At 38.4% G+C, this 18,479-nt stretch overlaps 1 protein-coding gene across 4 annotated transcripts in view; it reads right to left on the reverse strand.

Annotated features, from left to right (window-relative positions):
- Positions 1-18,479, reverse strand: part of phc2a (polyhomeotic homolog 2a (Drosophila)) — a 35,556-nt gene extending 17,077 nt beyond the window's left edge. For all 4 annotated transcript variants that reach the window (XM_039652582.2, XM_039652583.2, XM_089124702.1 and 1 more), the window contains exon 1: positions 18,329-18,479. The gene's annotated coding sequence lies outside the window, so the exon portion shown is untranslated. The remainder of the gene's footprint in view (positions 1-18,328) is intronic.

An 18,479-nucleotide genomic window follows, 5' to 3' on the forward strand; every position in this document is an offset into this window, starting at 1 on the left:
CAAATGGTGCATATAGACCATTTTTCGAGATGTAAACAACACTGGTCCTGAAGCACTTCCTGTTGCAGTTTTTTAACACATAAGCGTTGGAATAAAATACAACCAACAGAACATATGCAACTGAATCAAAAAGTTAAACACACATCTATAAGATGTTTTCTTTACATTTAAAATAAAGAAACAATTTACAAACTGAAACAGGAAGTGTTCCTGGACAAGTGTTGTTTACATCTTGCTAATTTGCATAAATACCCAAACAGATCTGAACATTGGGTATAGCAGGTGAAAATGTTTTTTTTTTTTTTTTTAAATATTGTTGACATATAACAGTAAAAGACTTAATGTTAAGGTCTGAATGGAACCTATTTAGGCTACCCATGAACATTAATACAGGAAGAAGTGGCGTGAAAGTGTGTTTGTGTACACATGTATGAGTATGCGTCCATTCCAGTCCAAAGCTATTTTGGATTTAATTGCTTTTTTTTATCACAAATTTATATAATAGTTTAGTTTAAAATTTTAAAGAGATGCAGAATACAGATTAGGTCATCTAAATGTAAAAATGTGGGAAATGACCATGATAATTTGTTTCACAAGCTACTTTCAAAGCTATAATCAGTTTCACTCAGACTATCTGTAAATAACTCTCCGCTAGCCTGAGGGGAGATCGCAGACTCTCACCTGTTTCCAATAAACTTTAGTGGATTGCTGTGTTAAACATCCTGCGATAAATATCCATGTCACTCTCACAGCAAGTCTCATCTGACAGGATCATGATTTAATCCGTGCAGACAGGTCCTTTTCACCACTAAATACTCATATTTTGAATTCTCACTGAAAGTGACAGCTTCATTGTTTGTGGGATGTTTTGCGGTTCTTGTCTGCCTAACTGTAACACCTCTCAGATTTGCAGGCCTCAGTTCTTTTATGAACCGCTTGCTCACGCCAGAACCAGTAGCACTGAACACATGTGAAGACTGAATGGCTGGAACAACATAACGCAGTCATGATTTCATCAGCACCAGAGGCAACTTTGATCCATCTTGGGGATCTCATGGAGCATGGAACAGATGTATCAACAGGCTTTGATTTCCACTCAGGTAAAACAGTTTTTTGTGTCTTTGGAATGTATTTGATAACGCCACACTTGAAACGGTGATTTTCTAATTTAGGTGTAGTCAAGCATGTGACAAGCCAGTTAGTATGCCAAAAGCAAATCTGCACTTGAAATGACAGAAAGATTAAATTCTCAGAACTATGGCCAATATTCTGTAAAGGTTCTCTCAAAGTTACAAACAAAACACTATTGCAAAACACTCACACAGAATGCATTTTTCACTTAAAGGAGCATTTCACCCATTTCAACATTAACCTCCTGAGACCCTGCGACCTCATATGAGGACATTCCATTTTTGCCTATTGACACAATGATATTCAAATTTGTAAAATTTTAGACCAATTGGCAACACTTAGGGACACTGCCCACACCCCCCTGTGGTGATATCACAACATTACACCATTGTCAGTGAGAAGAAAGTGGCTGGAAAATGTCTGGATTTTCAACAAAACAGTTCTACAGCAGTTCCCGAAAGAAAAATGACCCAGGTAAGAAATCTATTCAAATTATATGAATGAAACAAATGTATTTATGTACAATACAGTCTCTACCATTATATGGGTATTAAAATTTGACATATTTTAGTAAGAGTAGCACTCTAGGACATCAGTAAATGTGAAGCACTCGTTTGAGGACATTGGGACTATATAATGGTATTTATTCTACCATGTGGTTAGCTAAACTTAGGAATATTTAGATGGATAGCATTAGCATTAGCATTGAAAAAACAACATTTGTCTGTGTGTGTGTGTGTTTGAGCAGAGTAAATCATGGTGAATCACACTTGAAACATTGTAAATGACAGTAAATAATACTATAATATATGGTTTATCATGGTCAATCATGCTAGAATCCTGGTAAATCATTCTGGAATGACAATAAAAGATGACTTTAGATGACCCCAATATTAGTATCTCTTGCAAAAAAGCTGGATCTCTAATTTGTTCACGTTATCATTACAGCGAAACTTTCATTGTCAAAAGCAGAACGACTGCTCATGGCAATAGCAAACAACTCTGAGGTGGAGGACCTCTCAGATGGGGAAGATAATGATCCTGCTGTGGACGAAGTCATTCCACAAGATGTTGACCTCATGGATGAGCAACCTGATTTTTCGCTACTCGATGTTTCACCACCTGATTCATCAGATAATGATTCCGGTGAAGAATACACACCCTCTGATGCAGCTGAAGATACTGAAGATACTGACTCTGAGAATGAAATTCAGCCAAATCATCCACAAGTGCACAGACGTGGACGTAAAAAACAGCATGCTGAGAATGATGAGCTGGATGAGGAAGATCAGAGACATGGAGAGCCCAGACCAGAACCAAGGAATGCTGAACGTGGAGAACGCTGGAGGTTTGTTCCATTTAGACCAAATTTGGTCCAGTTTCAGGATGGACTGAAAGATGAGCGAACCGGTTGGCAGCCACTGGATTATGTGGAGCAGTACATTGACTCAGACCTGATGAAACTCATTGCTGACTGCACAAATGCCATGTCACTGGGTAACAGTGGGAGATCTATCAAAACTTCGGTAGATGAGATGTATCACTTTTTTGGAGCAGCAATCTTGATGTCTTGCGTGCCTTATCCACAGATAAGGATGTTTTGGTCCAATGCCCTACAAATCCCTGCCATTAGTAACAAAATGTCACGTGATCGCTTCTTCAAACTTAGGAGCCATCTGAAAGTAGTTATTGACTATGATGTCTCAGAAGATAAGAGGGAAACCGACAAATTTTGGAAGGTGAGGCCTTTTATGGACCGTATACTTACCGGCTGCCGCCTTCAGGCTCGTACAGAATGCGTCTCAATAGACGAACAGATGATCCCATTTACAGGGGCATGTCCATTCCGACAATACCTGCCACTAAAGCCAAATCCAGTGGGAATGAAGAACTTTGTGCTGGCATCTGTGGATGGACTCGTGCTAGACTTTGAAGTCTATCAAGGTTCAAAAACCCTGGCTTCGAAGGTTCAGGACTCAGATGGATTGGGTCTAGGAACACTAGTCATCAAACGTCTTTCTGAAACGCTCACTGCAGGCACTCAAGTGTATTGTGATCGCTTCTTTACTACCATACAAGTAGTTGATCACATGCTGAAGGATGATATTTATCTCACTGGTACAGTGATGAAGGGCCGAGTCAAACAAGCAATGAACAAGTTACCCGATGACAAAACCCTGAAGGACCAAGGGAGAGGTGCCGTGTCCACAGTAACCAGGGCAGATGGGAAACTTTGCGTGGTCAAGTGGTACGACAACAAGCCAGTTGTGATGCTCTCCACTGTTCATTCAGAGCAGCCAGAAGATACTTGCCAGCGTTGGTCCAAGAAGGGAAAAAAGTATGTGACCGTGAAACGACCAAGCATCGTGCGCGAGTACAACTCAAAGATGGGAGGTGTTGACATGTCAGATAGGATGATGAGTTACTACCGAATGTCTGTGCGGACGAAGAAGTGGACAGTTCGAATGCTGATGCACTTCACAGATCTTGCCCTGGTCAACAGCTGGCTGCTGTATCGCAGAGATAACCAGGGAAATGGCACCCCGAGGAAATCTATCATGAAGTTTCTTGAGTTTCGCATGGTAGTGGCTCAGGTATTCCTCAGCAAGTGTGATGTTCTTCATGAAGGTGCTCATGTCGCAGAAGAAGAGAATGAGAACGGAAACCTTCCACCACCAGGCAAAAAATCTCGGGTCGCTCCAATCCCCCATATCTCAGTCCGTTCCAGTGCTGCTCATCTCCCGGAGATGGTGGCCTTGAAAAGTCCCATGCGTTGCAGAGTCAAAGGCTGCACTGGGAAATCCCGTGTGCGATGCATGACATGCAAAGTGTATCTGTGCTTGCAAAGTGAACGAAACTGCTTTGCAGCATTTCACACCGGCCAATAGGGGCTATTCCAGACAGGCTGGAAAGATAGAGGGAGCTAAAAAAAAAAGCCAGAGTTCAAAGGCTGCCCTGCTGAATTCAACTGTTTTTGGACAGTTACTGTTACAGTTTGCACTTTAGCTTTTTTACTAGCCATGTTTCAGTTTGTTTACAGTTTATGTAGGCTATACACTGATGTTTACATTTTCAAATAAACTGTGAAAATTTGTACTGTTACTGTTACAGTTTGCACTTTAGCTTTTTTTATTAGCCATGTTTCAGGCTGTTTACATTTTATGTAGGCTATACACTCTGATGTTTGCATTTTCAAATAAACTGTGAAAATGTATCAAATGAACTTTTTTATCAATGTAGTCTATTTGTGTCAAACAGTAAGATAGACCCACTGTACTCGTATGAGGACATTCATTTTTGAGAGAACTACTTATCGTATTAAGCTGAAATTTTGAATTTTGACTAATTAGGAAATTCTGGCCCCAACAGCAAATAATATTTTGTAAAAGATATGATAGACCCACTGTCCTCGCATGAGGACATCCTTTTATGCAAAAACTACTTCCTGTAAAAAAACAAATTTTAGTTATTATACTTATTAGGTCCTACTTATCCCAAATAGCAAGAAAAAGTATAAAATGCACACCAGGCGAACTCTCGGGTCTCAGGAGGTTAATCTTTATTGAAAGTGGATCATATATGTAGTCGAAATGTAAAAGAATTTTTGAATTTGGTGCCCTCTTGACCGAGAAAAGACAGAAAATAACCGAAGGACGCATCGTCTACAAGACTACAAGGCTAACGTTAGCTGCTACCAGAGTTTGAAATTCATTTCACACAAAATTTTTAGCTAGGCTTCTCAACAAGATGGCGGATATTGATTTCAATATCTGCAAGTGAAGTCCCACCCACTGATTTGCAATAGGCCTGTAGGGTGAGTGGGTCCCACACCCTTGAATAATGACCAGCTAAAGTTGACGATTTGAAAATGACGATTTTTACGTCATAATAAGCAGGAAGTAAAAACACTTAAATCCTTATTTCTCCCATCTCAGAGGAAAATAAGGGAATAAACCATGACCATTCAAAAATATGACTGGGTTTCTAAAGACACAAAGCTTAATGCAAATGAGTCAAGTGTCCCTTTAAAAACACAAGGCGCAGGGCAGTAGAAAAGGAAACCAAGGTCTCTTTTTTTAAAAGTTGAACTACTTTCATTTTTGGAGTTCCATGTCATGCATGAGACACTACAAAAGATGGGAGAAACCAGCGCAGCCATCAAAGATGTCCGACTAGAGAGCATGATTACATAGGAAAACAATGAAATCTGCATAGTGCAATGCAAAAATGCTTTTTGTGTGAACCGCCCCCTTTCAACAAAGAATTGTTAGCTGAACATTTTAACTGCAGCTGATTCATTAACTCGGGGATTTAGATAATAAAGTTGTTCGGAGGGAACTAAAAACAGCGAAAACAGTTCACAAGCCAAAACCGAATCAGTTGCACTGTACTCACTCAGATAGTCTGACAGCTTCCACCAAAACTTGTGACAGCATACAACTAGCAGCAAGGAGAATCCAACCTCTGACTCTTCTCTGAAGCAGAACTCCTCCCATCACAGATGACTGGGACCCAATAATGTCATTAAACAAACACACATCAAAGGCTGCTACAGGGGAAATGAGGTGGGGTTTTCTTTTTGGGGGCTGGGAGGACACTTGTTGGTCAAAATAAACCCAGCCTTACTTCCTTTTACTCAGCCGAGGAACAGCTTGACCAATAGTGAGACTGCTGATACACAAAGACCAAATGGGAGAGATCCTCTTCTGTAGTGCAATACACCTGCTGTTACATGTCTAACACGTTCAGAAGTATTTTTTTTTTTTTGAGTTTTTTTGCATTTGTGTGGCTGGACATTACGATAAAAAAGTACCACGGCGAGATTGTATGGCTCTACTGGTGATATAAAGAAGTAATCAGAAAATATTTGAGGAATTTGTTTGATCCCACTTAACCTTAGATGTGGAATCTTACACTCGATTGTCCATTACCTTGAAAATCCTCTCTTTGTCATCCCCCTCCCTCTCTCTCCTCTCCTCTCCTCTAATTATTTCACTGGCTAACAGCAAACTACACATTATTCCACTCAATTTGCTAGTCTGCATTAGAGCCCTCCTCACCATACACCTCTGCATCTAACCGAACGTCCAGTGCAATCGTCAGCCGAGTAACCTTCCTACAAAACACTTTCACATCCAGACAGCAAATTGAGTTAAACTCAGTGAAGACAAAAGTAGCAACCAGGATGAAATCTGCACAGAGCAATACAATAGGATTAGTACAGGCGAGTCGGAGCTGTAAAAAACAAAGTTAGTTCGAGGCGTTCAGGTAGAGATGAGTTATCAGCACAATGCAGAGGCCACATCAAACAACCATGGCTAACCCTAAGGGTAAATGACTGCAGGATAAGACACTCAATCTGTGCCTGTCTGGACAGGCCACAGCCAGGTTGAACCAGTCTGCTATGATCACAGCAATGCAACCATCAAAAGATAAGCTAAAACCAGTTTTGTGTCTTGTCATGCATTTGTCATGCCATAAAATGACAGCTTGACTGAAGAGAACTGATTAATGGGAGGTCACTGTTCTGAATGCTGCACATTTGTGTATTCATGTCATGCAGTGAGAGACGTTCTATACTTGTATTTAAAATCACGTTTTGCTTTATAAAATACATTATGCATGCAGCTTTTATGAGTTCATACTAATTGAGAGACAAGGTGATTAAAAAACTTTTTTCTATCTTACAATTACCAATTTAATCAGTGTAATATTAGTAAATATAGAATTGCATTTCTAAAATATATATGTATGTGTGTGTGTGTGTGTGTGTGTGTGTATATAATTTATTTATATAAACTCTAAAATATTTTAAATATTAGATTTTTCATTTAAGTTAATATAATTTACATAATTTATATAAAAATATAAAAACATAATTAAAATATTTGCCATGTATTATGAGTAAAACACGAATTAAAGGAGAACTCTGGCGCAAAATGAACTTTTGGTTTAAATACACACTGGTACCTAGTCGACCGTTCTCTGAGATTTCTTTTCATGATAATCGAATGTAAAGAGTTTTATCTCTAAAAACTGTTTAGCGTATAACGCTAGTATATGGGGGCATATAGTAAGTAAAGAGAAATCGCTAGTTAATACCGCTAAAAAGGCTCAAAATAGTCCCACACTAACACAGTAACATAATGAGGGCCCATACATGCAAAACGAAGCATTGAGAACTTTGTAAGAGTACAGACCGTTTAATAAGAAGATACTTTATAAAGACAGTTCAGGCAGCAGCCATCTTTGGAAAACAGACTTGACTAGTCGAACAACGAATGACATGCCAAGTGAGCTGAACTGTATGAAGTTCAGCGAACTTCTGAACTGTATGAACAGCGTTCGTGGTTCGACTTATCGAGTCTGTTTTCCAAAGATGGCTTCTGTTTACACGAAGTGCACTGTCTTTATAAAGTATCTTCTTATTAAACGGTATGTACACTTACAAAGTTCTCAATCCTTCGTTTTGCATGTATGGACCCTCATTATGTTACTGTGTGGGGCTATTTTGAGCGTGGTAGTTAGTGGTATTAACTAGCGATTTCGTTTTACTTATTAAATGCCCCCATATATAGCGTATACGCTGAACAGTTTTTTCAGCGATTACACTATTTACATTCGATTATCATGAAAACAAATCTCAGAGAACGGTTGACTATGGTACCAATGTGTTATTAGACCAAAGGTTCATTTTGCGCCGGAGTTCTCCTTTAATGAACAATATCAATGAATATTTTTAAATTAACATTGCCTAGATGAATAATTGCTGTGGTTCATTGGTTTTGGCAATTGAGGTTCATTCATGATACCTAATGCTTTAAATATATTAACAGATTAAAATGTACAGTGTTACCCTTTTTATTGTGTATTGTAATATTATTTTTATTATATTGTTTGTAATATTGGTAACACTTTACAATAAGGTTCATTAGTTAACATTAGTTAACTACATTAGTTAACATGTACAATATGTGAACAATACTTCTTCAGCATTTATTAATCTTTGTTAATATTAATTCCAACATTTACTTATACGTTATTAAAATCAAAGGTTGTATTAGTTAACATTAGTTAATGCACTGAACTAACATGAACGCACAATGAACAGCTGTATTTGTATTAACTAACATTAACAAAGATTAATAAACACTTAAACTAATGCATTGCTCATCGTTAGTTCATGTTAGTTAATGCATTTACTAATGTTAACTAATGAACCTTATTGTAAAGTGTTACCGTAATATTTTAAATTGATGAAGTGGTAAGATTTATTATTATAATGGTTATTTACATTATAGTCCAAACTGTCTGTTTTGTGTGACATTAGACCTGAAATTAACATGTCATGCTCACCACACTGCTAGTTAAACTAAGTCTCTCAGGAGGATATTAGCTTCATCACAGGATGCTTGCTGTCAGTTTTGACACCTTTGGCCAAGTGTGAGTAAACAGTAAAGCAATTAGGAGCTCCTGCCGTTAATAGATACGTCAGACGTAGTGTCACCTCCAGATCCGACTCCAGATTCCTTCTGTCAGATTCAATAATGAATACTTGCTCTGCAGCACAACAGTGTATATCACAGACTATGTCAAGACATGTTCGCTTAACAGCGTGTCTGTTGAGCATATATCAATGCTTGTCGTAAATCAGAGATGGGGAGAGTTGGAAAAGAGAACACACACCCCTAGCTTGTTTGAGTCAGAAACAAGAAACATTCAGTAAACATCTTCATTTAACTCAAAGACATGCAATGATTCAACAGAGCAGTTCTGTACTTCAACTGAAGTTCTCCTTCTCTTGAGTGGCTCCCCAACCGCAAAATAGCTCAAAGTGAGAAATGTATCTTAACCTTGACAAGCCATTGTTCTGTCCTGCCAGAACTCTCTCTTCTCTGGTATCCATCATTCTCCACACATTAGCACATTCCCTCTATGTGGCAACAGGAGATTTGTGGCCCTCATTTCCTTAAGATCCACCATAAACCTGCCGGCTTTGTCTGCAAGGGCCACATGAACTGAGAAAGCATGAAATATGACCCCCAGTCGCCTTAGTATCAGTGTGAAGAGCCCGGCCGAGGGGGGCTTCTCCGTCTGGTTGCTATCACAAGTGTTTTTTGAGGCTCTGTAGTTTGCATGATGTGCGTTTACAATGTCAGAAAGGGATTTGAACCTAAATGCCAGACTTTTGCACATGCAAATGTCAAAAAAAAAAAAAAATCATGGTGGCTTCATGTAAATGGAAGTGTAAATGACTACAGAACGTGTGTTTGCATATTAAAATAGTCCGGTTTAAATATAGAGCTTGTCTTTAGCGACCAACCGGGAATGCCAACTATGTAGTGTAATTTCACAATGAACTGGAATTCTGCATTCAAAGCTATCATTTAAAATGGTGCAATTAACATATAAATTAGGTGCTTACAAAGCCAGATAAATTGAAACGGTAGCATGATTTTGGCCATTTTTGCTGTCGTATTATTCAGCCGACTGCTCACAAACTGGATGTGTATCATTTCTGATTATCAGGTGGAGTCCAAGCATGAAATAACCTAAATTTGAACATCAGTAAAGCACTTCCACGCTATAACAACACAGGCATCCCAAGCACACAATCATTTGCACCATCTCATTATTGTCTCAATCAAAATGATAATGCTTTTAGTGGCACAAAACCACTTTAAAACATTTAAACAGCACTCGCGGGAGGGATGTGCTGTTCCTAAGGAATCTGAATGAGATTTGTGGCTAGCTGACTGAAGCCCATTCAATTCTGGATTTTCCTAGGATTGTGAGGTGACAGTTTAATCAGTGTAACAATATAAAAATGCTGCTGATGCTGAAATGAACAAAAGTTTTGTCTTTGGAAGGGATAGTTCACCCAGAAATTAAAATTCTGTCATTATTTAGTCTTCATGTTGTTCCAAACTTTCTTATCTAGGACACAATAGGGAGTCAATTGCCAAAAAGAACCATAAAAGTTTCATAAAATTTGTCCATAAAATTGGTATGCTATATCTGTATCTATGTATCCTTTAATAGTTTTGAGAGAGGACATTTTACTGAAAATAGTGCCTTAAAATTATTAACTATGGTCATCACCATTCACTTTTAGTAAATGAAATAAAAAAAGCAAATTTTGCTTGTCTAAAATAGGTCACTAGGTAAAGAAATTACTTTTTCCTGCCAAAAGAGTGAGAGCTTTTTGGGCGGTATTCCCTTTGTCTCAGCATAAATAGACTGCAACCAGCAGCACACGTGGCCCTCACCGTGCAATCTCCGAGAGCCGTAAAACTACATTACCACAGGGAAGGAATCAGATACACAGATGCCCCAGAGTCCACTTCCAGCCTATGAGTTATTAGACAGAACCTGAAGATCACACAGGTGAAAATCAGTTTGCACCTTTTCCCCAAGTAACACAATTAAAAGCCGAAGTGTGTAATTTCTGCTTCTAGCGTGACCAAAAAGATAATAGTATTTTCAGACGGGTTTCCTGAATAATCCTTCCATCAGCCATATTGTGCAACAAGTTGGTTCTGTAAGTAAAAATCCCATTTGTATTCTCCATATAATTGATTTTAATTATAACATATAACCTTATAGAAAGACCTACTGTGAGCTACAAGGTTGTTTATCAATGGCATAGGCTTTTGTTGAAGCCATAAGCTTGCATTATTTTTAAATGATCAACATCAGAATTCCCAGTGAAAAACTACATTACCCATGAATCTGCAAAAGAACTCCACCAATCAGAGAATCGAAATAAGACAATAATGCCAAAAGAACTCTTTAGCACCCACCAATATCATTAACAACGCATTCTCATTCTAGGGCGTCATCTAACTGACATTTTTCATCGTGCATCTAAATCCTAAGGTTTAGGTCTGGGGTAGGGTTAGGGTTAGACCACTAGGAGGCGCGTGTCATATTGACGCTATGTGCGTCGGATGTTGACGCATGGTCAAAAGCGTCAGTTATAGATGACGCCTTGGGATAAGAACGGGCTGTCATTAAATAAATATTTTTATATGTAAATAAATTTTATATGTAATAATAAATAGTTTATAATTGTTGATAATGACATTCACAATGCTGAATTGTAGTTCTTTCCCTCATCAAAGCCATTAAGTAGACAGTCTTGTACCTTTTGTCTTTTTGTCCAATTTATTTATTTTCTTTCTTGAAATCAAAGGTTGTAATATGGTGATTCACCCCGTAGCTGATCAGTATGGTTCAAAGCTCATAACTAAACAAACAAGGCTTGAACACTTTTAAAAATATCCCTATGGGAAACATTAACGAGAAAAATACTTTCGGAAGAAAGGCTGCTTAAAATTAAATGGGTCACTGTTGCACTCTATTGGCCAAACAAATAGATAGCCCCGCCCCACACATGCCATTGGCTGAGCCAATGCTGCTGTTGCGCTGATCAAATGCATAAATAATAAGCACTTTTTAAAATCTATTTCGCATAAAAAATGTGCAGTTTTGTAACATTAGTTTTCCTGTATTTAGAAAAAATTGTTTTAGCAAGATGTTGTTTCATAGCAAATGGTGACTGGTACTTGTCAGTTGAACACATAGCTGAAACACCTGAGCAAACCTTGTTCTTGTGAAACTCAACCACCTGTCATAGAGACTGTCCTTAAGCGAGAAGCTGTCAGATAGTATTTAGAAAACAGGGAGGAAGAGATGACAGATCCTGTATGTAATTTAAGCCCTCAGATTTAAACTGCCTCTCTGATCTTTGATTTATTTCAGTCCTAAGGTGGAAAGACTAGAGTGTAACACAAGAAATGAAAAGTGACTGTAAATATTGAAAACCTCAGAACTATGAAGCTTTCATGTCTCAGTCGTTACAATTTGTCACACAATGTCAAGTGATGTAACACTCAAAAATTCAATAGACCTTGAGTGTTAAAACCTCCAAATCTGATAAGATATGACAATGTCAGTTTTAATTAAAAGACATTTAAATGACAAAATGTGCCACTTAAAAAAAACATTTAAATGACAAATTTGCCACTTTAGAGGTTTCCTCTTTTATGTGTCTAAGATTTAACATTCATAGAAAAACATATGGTATTCCTTATTGAACACCCCTTTAAACATTTATACATATAAATATACAGTACCCTCCACAATTATTGGCATCCCTGTTTAAGATGTGGTCATGGACTTACACAAATCCCCCCCTTTTTAAACAACAGAGAACGGCAAAAAAAGAGAAAATCCAATCTTTCATTTAAGTACATTACTTTGGTGGTAAAAAAACGTTTCACGTTTCCCACAATTACTGGCACCCCTAACAATTCCGCTGAAAATGTAATTGATTTTTAAAAAAATATTTTTCTGTAAATGCTAAAGTTGGTCAGGGTATCTAGGTACTTTTAATTAGTAATTCATGACTTCCTGTTTCCCTGGGGTATAAATATGATGTGAAACGGAGGCCTAATTCTCTAACCTATTTGTCAAAATCTCCATTTAAGTAAGGCAGATGTGTGTCGACCTTCATAAGTCAGGCAATGGCTACAAGAAAATAGCCACTCGCCTTAACTTTCCCGCATCTTAGAGTAATCATTAAGAAGTTTAAAACAACTGGAACAGTGACAAACAAGGCTGGAAGAGTTCCCAAGTTTATCTTGCCACAACGCACAGTGAGGAGGATGGTAAGAGAAGCAAAAAAAAAGTCTTAAGCTCATTGTCACAGAATAGCATCAAAGAGTGGCATCTAAAGGTCACAAAGTCTCCAAAACAACCATCAGACGCTCTCTACATGCCAACAAGCTGTTTGGGAGGCATGCTAGGAAAAAGCCTTTTCTCACTAACACTCACAAAAGTAAACGTCTGGAGTTTGCTAAGCTGCACTGGGTCTTCAACTGGGATCGTGTGCTTTGGTCAAGAGACTAAGATTGAGCTTTTTTTGGCAACAAACACTCTAAGTGGGTCTGGCGTAAAACAAAAGATGAGTATGCTGAAAATCACATCATGCATACGGTGAAGTATGGTGGAGGATCTGTGAAGCTGTGGGCCTTTTTCTCTTCTAAAGGCCCACCTTGTTAGGGTACATGGCATTATGAACGCTTTGAACTGACTGGACATTTTAAATAAAAACCTGATGGCCTCTGCCAGAAAGCTGAAGATGGGTCGTCATTGGGTCTTTCAACAGGATAATGATCCAAAATGTGGCAAAATCTACACAAAAAATGGTTCAGCAGTCACAATCTCAGTCCCCAGACCTCAACCCAATCGAAAACCTGTGGGGCGAGCTAAAGAGGAGAGTGCGTAAGAGAGGACCTAGGACACTGGATGATCTAGAAATATTGTGCAAAGATGAATGAAAGTCTTGTTGGCAAAAGGGGGTTGTACAAAGTATTAACATCAGGGTTGCCAATAATTGTGGGCCACATAATTTCAAGTTTGTTGTTTTTTCTAAATGTTGTTTTTTTTTTTTTTACCACCAAAGTAAGGTACTTAAGTAAAAGGTTGGATTTTTCTCTTTTTTTTTTTTTTTGCATTTGGGTTCTGTGTTGTTTAAAAAAAAGGAGAATTTTTAGAAGTCCTCGACCACATCTCAAATAGGGGTGCCAATTATAGAGGGCACTGTATAACATTACCAGTATCAGCCAGTTAAGTTAAAAAGGTTAGAATGTGGCAAATATCAGACCCTTGATGGTGAGGAACCAAATCATTAATGCCCTGGGCTTTAGGACATTAAAACAAGGAAAGAAAAAGAAGATTTATGTCAAGCAGCTGTGTAGCTGTCGGCTGCTGAGTGAGAGGGAGAGGAGGACGGAGAACACCTGGGCATGGAGCTCAGAGGCAGGCCGGAACCACTTTCATGCCCAGAGAGAGAGAGAGAGAGAGAGAGAGAGAGCACGAGTTGTCTGCCCTCACTTCATACACTCTCACACAGTTACTATAGGCTGTCAGCAGCTTCACACATTCTCATTCAGTCTGCTGGTCTGCTTTACTCTGGAAAAAATAATAATCCGACTGCCATGAAAGTGAGACCTGTGCACATTGTATACTCATTATATAACCATTAGTTCCATTTTTTTTAATTGGATTGGGCTGCGGCATTTTTCAGCAAATTAAGTTGTTACGCCATTGAATGAGAAATTAAATCATTCATTCAACTGATTCGTTTGAACAGACTTGTTCATTCAGGATCTAAACAAGTGGCTGTCGTTATGAGTGAGTCATTGCATCATTTACTCAACCAATTCCTTCAAACACATTTTTTCAGTCAGAAATTAAACATGGCTACTGTGTTTTGCTCGATAACAAGCAGGGAATGATATTTACTTAATTTGGAACTATTTTAGAGTACGTTTACACAGCAACGATATGCTTAAAACTGAGAAGTTTTTCCTTTTGTGTTTTGTACGTAGAGACAACATAAGCAAAACGATCCCCATTCACACGGATCTGCGAAACGGACTAAAAATATTGTATTCTTCTGTCTGGCCATTAGATGGCGATGAAACACTAGATTGAACATGTAATATGCATGTGCATGACATCATCGTCTTCTGAAATTCGCATTTTTGTTGATTACACAGGCAGATACGGTTTTCAAAAACTTGCACTTTGAATCCCATTTTCAAACGTTTGCGTTTTCAGGCACCCAAAACGCCGCTGTCATTTAAATGAATGTCCAAAAGTCTTTCACTTTCAGCTGTATCTAATCTTAGATGGTGACAGAGCTCTGACATTTCTGGTTTGTCATGCACATTGAGCACTTGGCTTGTCATGTGTTTCTCTGTGCCATGTGCTCTCCTGTCTATTGTTTAACCCCTCCCATCTTTTTATTGGATTATTGTTTAATATGTTCCACTTGCCTTTCTCGTTACCCTCCTTTTGTTTGTTCCCTATTTAGTCTCAAAACTTTAGTGACAAAACAGTGGTGTGTAAACAGCCCCTTAGTTAACGGATCAAAAATAACTATTTATATTTTCATTATTTTTTTTAAATTATTTAATATACTTTGTGTTATATTACTTATATTGTGTTATATAATGGCATTAATTAACAAAAATCAGGCCATCGTCAACTTGTTGCAAATATTTGATATTTGAGTCCTTTGAACTCAAGGACTGATAGAGCACTTGGTTTGATTGATCAGCGGTTTTTGACTCTTGAACCTGTGCATCACAAGCATAAACCCATTCTGCAAATATTTCTCTGAGGACAAAACTTGTCATTCTTCAGGACAGACAGGAGAGAAGAGCTGCACATATCTAAACTTCAGATAAGTATCAGAAACTGTCAGAAATGAAAGCGAGAGCCCTGACATATGGTCTGTTTTGAGTTTGTGTTAATGGGAGCATCATCAGGCATGACAGAAGAATGTCATGGTGAGCAGTGAGGTGAACGCGTTCGTTCGCTGGGTCTGGGTCTCATCTTCATGAGGGCTCGGACAGCTCTGAAAACATCTTCGCTCATCTGTTACTGGTTCTCACCGCTTTCATCGCTGGAGATGGATCTCACCATTAGATGCCACATAACACATATTGCATATTGAGTCCTGTATAGCTCATTAGACATCAAGGGGTCGCTGCATGTGCTCAAACACAGACCTCCTCCCTCCGAAGAACCATCACCACCAGCATGTGATATATGGCTTAAAATGGGCCTCTGTCTGTTAAAAGTGAAAGCAATTGTGTTTAGTGCTCTGTGGGTTGTGCATCAGGGATTTGGCCTACTATAAAACCATTGTCAACTGGACTAGAATATCTGTTGTAATATTTCAACTACTAAAGTCACAATGAAATGGATGTAGCAACAGATTTTTCTTCTGTACTGTGTGATGTAAATACAATTATCGAAGAAAAAAAAAAGCCATTTCCCCAATGGTTCCAACCCTCATTTGATGATTGATGATTTTGACATGTGGGCATTACACTCAAAAATGAATGTGAGCTTGCAGCCGATTTTAAAGGACTGGGAAGACAACAAATAGAAGTCCATCATTATTCCCGAAAGATCGAGATAGTGATTAAAAATGACATGGTCAAAATTTTTAAATAAAAAGAAACGTATACATGCATGCATTGTTCACAGTAATCTACCAAATTAGATTTTAATTTAATGCCAACTTTAAATATGTTTCCTCGGGTGCATTCTGTAAATAATTCCAAAAATCTATGAAAACTGCTGCAACTGTCCATATTTAATATTTATAGATGTCTTTTTAGGGGGAAAAAAGTCCAAAATCACTTATAATACTGTAGAATATGGCATCACTAATTCACTTCTGCAGTTCACAAACTACAGTTTGCTTTGAGTTGCCTTCAAACATGTGTTCTTATTTTGCTTTAATCAACTTTGAATATAGTTTATGGTCAAAGTCCTTGCATTTACTTGCTGGTGATTTTGTGTTGTTGGACTTGGAAGTTCATATCTTGATGATGAAATCAAAGACAGTTTTTATAATCCACCTGTGTGCGCTCAACAAGTCTCTGATCACTAGATAAATGCAAACATGTTTCCTCTGCAGAAAATATCAGGCCTTGAGAGAAAAAATCCTAAAATGTAAAATCCTAGCATGAGTGTGCTAAGTTCTATCTCTTTTCTTTTGACAACAGGAGCTTCATGCCCTACTCAATGTGCCCCTTATTTCCTGGAGCTTTAAGGGGAACCGAAGTTGTGTCCCTTCTGTTTGATTGATTATAAGAGTGACCTGAGGGTGAGGGTGAACTACTCCAGCTCATTGTGAGCCCCATGACACAGGAAAGGCAAGTGTAAAACATGAAGGTCTTACCCCAATTATCGTACACAAGTGACCTGCCCATTGGCGGTTTTAAACCGACAAGCTTTGCATGATTCATTTGCAACAAACTGTACTGTAAGTACCTTAGTACTACAAGAAAACATGAACTTAAACGCTTAACAATAAACTATTGTTTATTTCACTCAACAACACAATTGCAAAAGAACCCATGGCATATCTATAACAACATGCTATGAAACATATCACATTTAAAGCAACCCAGATGTTCAGTGTCAAATTCATAAGATGACACTGGCAAGATTACACACAAGCGTCGCCTTCTTGGATTTGTTTACAGAGCGTTGGGTCAAACTAGAATGTACCGAAAGAGTGCAGATGGTCTTGTTATTTGAGAGGCGACAGGTTAAATGAATTGTATTAGCACTACCTGTCAGTCAGTCAGTCCACTATAGCGCAACACTCCCCTGTCCAGGAACGTATTGTCTCTGAATGGTCTAAAAGCTTCTTGTGTACACGTACACTGAGCAAACTCATCGATAATCCTTAAAACATCGCAAATGTTGTGGCGCTTGTCCACATAAATCACTCACCTTCAGCTTTGGCATGAACTACTATTATCCAACACAGTCTCATGAAGATGCGTATCTATACCACGAGTGTCATTTCTCGTGGCATTTATACGCCAAAAGTGTTTTTTTTCGTTTATATGGTACGCACTAAAAAACCCTGGGTTAGGTTTAGGGGGGAGGGGGGTGGGGAGTTCGTGCGTATTATACGCAAAAAAGTGCGTATCATATGTACGCGAAAATCACGTGCCAAATACACGCAAAAACTGTTTTTGGCGTATAAATGCCACGAGAAATGACATTCGTGCCATAGACACAAACTTTCATGAGATCGGGCTGTATTATCTCAGTGATAACGCTGAATTATATATTCAGGTTGACTCATTAAAGGTGATTATGAATCACTCGCACTCAAGATATTTTGAAGAATGTTTCAATGAAAGTCAATGGGTCCCAAAACAACCATGGACCCCATTGACTTTCAGCTTAATGGACAAAACAACACAATTATGAATGGTTTGTAATGACAGGAGGGTGAGTAAAAGATGGAAGAATGTTCATTTTTAGGTGAAGCATTATTTTACCAGAGAGGGTCTTTAGTTCCTCAAGTCCACACAATATCTGTCAATCTCTGTCGCTCTCTCTGATGTTAGTAACCGCACAGAAAGCATGGGGGCATGTGGTGGAATTCACCAAACTGCTTTCACTGTGACAAGATGTACATGTTCAGGCATTCACACATTTATGCACTCTATTTAACATACAGACCACACATGAGACTCTTAGCCTGAAGAGACATATAGAAATAGAAGCAGGCTTCCTGCTTAAATGACATTTACAATCACATATGAAGCAATAAACAACTGCACATTCTTAATCAAGCCGTACTCACCCTCGGCACAGGCCTCGTCTCAACTTAAATCGCTTGTTCCTTTCCTGATATCCTACACCATGTCTGAAGTCTGCTCTATCCGACAGGCACAGACTACACCAAGCACAGAGGAGGAGAAAAAAATACAGCATGAATTAGCATTCCTAAAGCA

The sequence above is a fragment of the Pimephales promelas genome, chromosome 20 (genome assembly GCF_988280905.1).
Source record: "Pimephales promelas chromosome 20, fPimPro1.hap1.1, whole genome shotgun sequence".
In the NCBI taxonomy this organism is placed as follows: domain Eukaryota; kingdom Metazoa; phylum Chordata; class Actinopteri; order Cypriniformes; family Leuciscidae; genus Pimephales; species Pimephales promelas.